The sequence below is a fragment of the Anomaloglossus baeobatrachus genome, chromosome 5 (assembly GCF_048569485.1).
Source record: "Anomaloglossus baeobatrachus isolate aAnoBae1 chromosome 5, aAnoBae1.hap1, whole genome shotgun sequence".
NCBI lineage: Eukaryota > Metazoa > Chordata > Amphibia > Anura > Aromobatidae > Anomaloglossus > Anomaloglossus baeobatrachus.
The window spans coordinates 454,565,800-454,570,754 of NC_134357.1; positions in this window are offsets into that span (position 1 = coordinate 454,565,800).

Below are 4,955 nucleotides of genomic sequence, written 5' to 3' on the forward strand. Positions count from 1 at the left end.
GAGAGGGAGACGTTCCTGTCGAGGGACGTCGGCTTCCTGTCCCATTTGCGTAGGATGTCCCATTGAAGAGGACGCAGGTGAAACTGCGCGAAAGGAACTGCCTCCATTGCTGCCACCATCTTCCCCAGGAAGTGCATGAGGCGCCTCAAGGGGTGAGACTGGCCTTGAAGGAGAGATTGTACCCCTGTCTGTAGTGACCGCTGCTTGATCAGCGGAAGCTTCACTATCGCTGAGAGGGTATGAAACTCCATGCCAAGGTATGTGAGCGATTGGGCCGGTGTCAGATTTGACTTTGGAAAATTGATGATCCACCCGAAACTCTGGAGAGTCTCCAGGGTAGCGTCGAGGCTGTGTTGGCATGCCTCTTGAGAGGGTGCCTTGATCAGGAGATCGTCCAAGTACGGGATCACCGAGTGACCCTGAGAGTGGAGGACCGCTACTACAGTAGCCATAACCTTGGTGAAAACCCGTGGGGCTGTTGCCAGGCCGAACGGCAGTGCCACGAACTGCAGGTGTTCGTTTTCTATGGCGAAGCGCAAGAAGCGCTGGTGCTCTGGAGCAATCGGTACGTGGAGATAAGCATCTTTGATATCGATCGATGCAAGGAAATCTCCTTGGGACATTGAGGCGATGACGGAGCGGAGGGATTCCATCCGGAACCGCCTGGTCTTTACGTGTTTGTTGAGAAGTTTCAGGTCCAGGACAGGACGGAAAGACCCGTCCTTCTTTGGGACCACAAACAAGTTGGAGTAAAAACCGTGGCCCTGTTGCTGAAGAGGAACAGGGACCACCACTCCTTCTGCCTTCAGAGTGCCCAGCGCCTGCAGAAGAGCCTCGGCTCGCTCGGGAGGCGGGGATGACCTGAAGAATCGAGTCGGGGGACGAGAGGTGAACTCTATCTTGTAACCGTGAGACAGAATGTCTCTCACCCAACGGTCTTTTACCCGTGGCAGCCAGGCGTCGCAAAAGCGGGAGAGCCTGCCACCGACCGAAGATGCGGAGTGAGGAGGCCGAAAGTCATGAGGAAGCCGCTTTGGTAGCGGCACCTCCGGTGGCCTTTTTAGGACGTGACTTAGACCGCCATGCATCAGAGTTCCTTTGATCTTTCTGAGGCCTTTTGGACGAGGAGAATTGGGACCTGCCCGCGCCCCGAAAGGACCGAAACCTCGACTGCCCCTTCCTCTGTTGGGGTATGTTCGGTTTGGGCTGGGGTAAGGATGTATCCTTTCCCTTGGATTGTTTGATGATTTCCTCCAAACGCTCGCCAAACAATCGGTCGCCAGAAATTGGCAAACTGGTTAAGCGCTTTTTGGAAACAGAATCTGCCTTCCATTCCCGTAGCCACAAGGCCCTGCGGAGTACCACCGAATTGGCGGCTGCAACCGCCGTACGGCTCGCAGAGTCCAGGACAGCATTAATAGCGTAAGACGCAAATGCCGACGTCTGAGTGGTTATGGACGCCACCTGTGGCGCGGACGTGCGTGTGGCTGCGTCAATTTGCGCTTGACCTGCTGAGATAGCTTGTAGCGCCCATACGGCTGCGAACGCTGGGGCAAAAGAAGCGCCGATAGCTTCATAGATGGATTTCAACCAGAGCTCCATCTGCCTGTCAGTGGCATCTTTGAGTGAAGCCCCATCTTCCACTGCAAGTATGGATCTAGCTGCCAGTCTGGAGATTGGAGGATCCACTTTGGGACACTGAGCCCAACTTTTGACCACGTCAGGGGGAAAAGGATAACGTGTATCCTTAAGGCGCTTAGAAAAACGCTTATCTGGACAAGCATGGTGATTCTGGACTGCCTCTCTGAAATCAGAGTGGTCCAGAAACATACTCTGTGTACGCTTGGGAAACCTGAAACGGAATTTCTCCTGCTGAGAAGCTGACTCCTCCACCGGAGGAGCTGAGGGAGAATTATCCAACATACGATTGATGGACGCAATAAGGTCGTTCACTATGGCGTCCCCGTCCGGAGTATCAAGATTGAGAGCGGCCTCAGGATCAGAATCCTGATCAGCTGTCTCCGCATCATCAACCAGAGATTCCCCCCTCTGAGACCCTGCACAATATGATGATGTCGAGGGAAAATCTAAGCGAGCTCGCTTAGTCGGTCTGGGGCTGGGGTCTGTGTCAGAACCCTCAGCCTGGGATCCATGAGATACCCCGGGAGGACATTGTTGGTCCAGCTGAGGTGGGCCAGGGAACAAAGATTCAACAGAGTCCCTGTGCTGAGATACCGGCCTGGACTGCAAGGCTTCTAGTATCTTAGCCATAGTCTCAGAGTTTTGCAAACTCCGTCCCCGTCACCTGAACAGTGTTAGCAGGTGGCTCCCCCTGGGCCCCTCTTAGCAGAGGCTCCGGCTGAGTAAGTGCCACAGGGGCCGAACAGTGCACACAATGAGGGTCAGTGGAACCTGCCGGTAGCGGGGTCGTACATGCGGCGCAGGCAACATAATAAGCCTGTGTTTTGGCACCCCTGCCTTTCGTGGGCGCCATGCTATTATCTTCCCTGAGTAACACAATAGGGTATATAGCCAGAAATCAACTGTGCACCATACAGTGTAAAACATATATACCATAAACATAGAATGTTACACTACTGCACAATGGGGCTAGCACCACAGGTGCTGCTTACCACCCGCCTAAAGCGGTTGTGAGGCCACCAGAGTCCCTGCCTGGGTCTCCCAGACTTTGTCCCCCTCTGCTGCGTCCGAGGAGCTGAGAGGAATGGCTGCCGGCGTCCTGAGGAGAGGAGGGAGCCGTGGGCGTGACCCAGAAAGTGCGGGAACTGGTGCCCGCACTGTGCACAGTGAGGGGGGTGGAGTATGCAAAGCATGCTCCAGCCCTCAGTGCTGCTCGTTCTGTGCAGCGTCCCGCCCTTCCCCTGCCTGTCAGGGCTGTGGGCGGGAGGAAAGGAAACTAGGCCGCAAAAAGCCGGGGACTCTAGTAATAAACGCGGCCGCCGTAAAAGCGCGGCCGGCGTGAAAGTCCCCGGCGCACTACAAGTCCCAGCCGCGCCGCAGTGTTTCCATGGCCGCGGCGGTCAGTGCGGCAGTCCCTATACATAAACACACTCAGCAACGCTGAGTGTGTAATGGCACATATTAACCCGGTCAGCGCCGTGGTCCCCGGTGCACTAGCACACCCAGCAAAGCTGGAGTGTTGCTGTGCGCGGTCCCCACCGGGATACAGAGTACCTCCAAGTAGCAGGGCCATGTCCCTGAACGATACCCGGCTCCTATCCAGCAGGCTCCACAGGAGTTGTGGATGAAGCGCGGTCTCAGTGCCTGGAGACCGATAGGATCCCACTTCCACCAGAGCCCTAAGGGGGATGGGGAAGGAAAAACAGCATGTGGGCTCCAGCCTCCGTACCCGCAATGGATACCTCAACCTTACAACACCACCGACAAGAGTGGGGTGAGAAGGGAGCATGCTGGGGGCTCTATATGGGCCCACTTTTCTTCCATCCGACATGGTCAGCAGCTGCTGCTGACCAATCTGTGGAGCTGTGCGTGCGTGTCTGACCTCCTTCGCACAAAGCAAAAAACTGAGGAGCCCGTGGGAGCACGGGGGGTGTATAGGCAGAAGGGGAGGGGCTTAACACTTTTAAGTGTAATACTTTGTGCGGCCTCCGGAGGCATAGCCTATACACCCCAATTGTCTGGGTCTCCCAATGGAGCGACAAAGAATTATATATATATATATATATATATATATATATATATATATATATATATATATATATATATATATATATATATATATATATATATATATATATATATATATATATATATATATATATACACACACACACACATATATATATACATATATATTTTGTATTACATATTTACAATTTATTAGTTTTTTTGTGTTCTAAAGTTGTATTCCAATAAATATGTTATGTTTTATCAAAATATCTTTATTATTGTATCATAAAAATTATTAAAATGTCTGATGTTCACATACACATGTATTACAATAAAGTTTTCACCTAACTATAAGCAATATATGTAGGAGTCGGTGCAAGAGAAATTGAGGAGTCTGAATCGAAGGTTTGGTTTACCGACTCCACAGCCCTGCAAAGGAGGACGGCAATGGAAGGAAGATAGGAAGCTCCAGACAAAGAACAGTGATGCCCATTGGACTGGACCGCCCCGCAGGTGAGTATAATAAAACGTGTTTTTTACATTATACAGAGCGGTTTGGGCTCTTATATGTAGTATTCTGGAATGCTGTATATAAGAGCTCACTGGTGGTGGCTGCAGCTTATAGGGGACAAATCTGGTAACAGGTTCCCTTTAACAGGGGTGTGCAAATTTCTGTCTATATCCACTGTATATTATAATCTTGTATATAGTGATCTGGAGCATGCTGGTATAACCTGGGTGACTTCTGTATATAATCAGTACTTGAGCTTCCTCTGGTCTGTACATACTTGTACTGGCATCAGTGAATTTACTTATAAGAAAAGCAATGAGCACATGATATAATTACATTGCAGGTTTTTTTCTAATTTACACAAGAAAAGAATGCAATGTAAGGAGCTGTACTGCCACCTTGTGGTGACGCTGGTGAAGTGCAGGACATTTCCCATCTTCCAGGCAGGAGACATGTAATTATAGTAATTAGAGAGATGACAAAGATGAGCACAAAAGGTTTCCTGGTTACGTCTCTGTTAACTGCTAATTAGCGAGCTTGTTGGACCTGACGGTGGGTGAGGCTTTTTGCCGCATTTTTGAACCCCACCTTAACGCCGTTGTCAATTATTTTCTGATTTTTTTTAAGTTTTGCTCCATCTCAACCATGAGACACTATTTTCTGGGTAACTTATGTCTTGTGAAAATAAAAAGCCTAAATATACAAGGATGGATTCACATTGCAGTTACTGTGCTGAGTTTTTGGAGCAAAGCAGTTAACAAATCCCTGAGTTTCCACACTGTTCTGCTCCAAA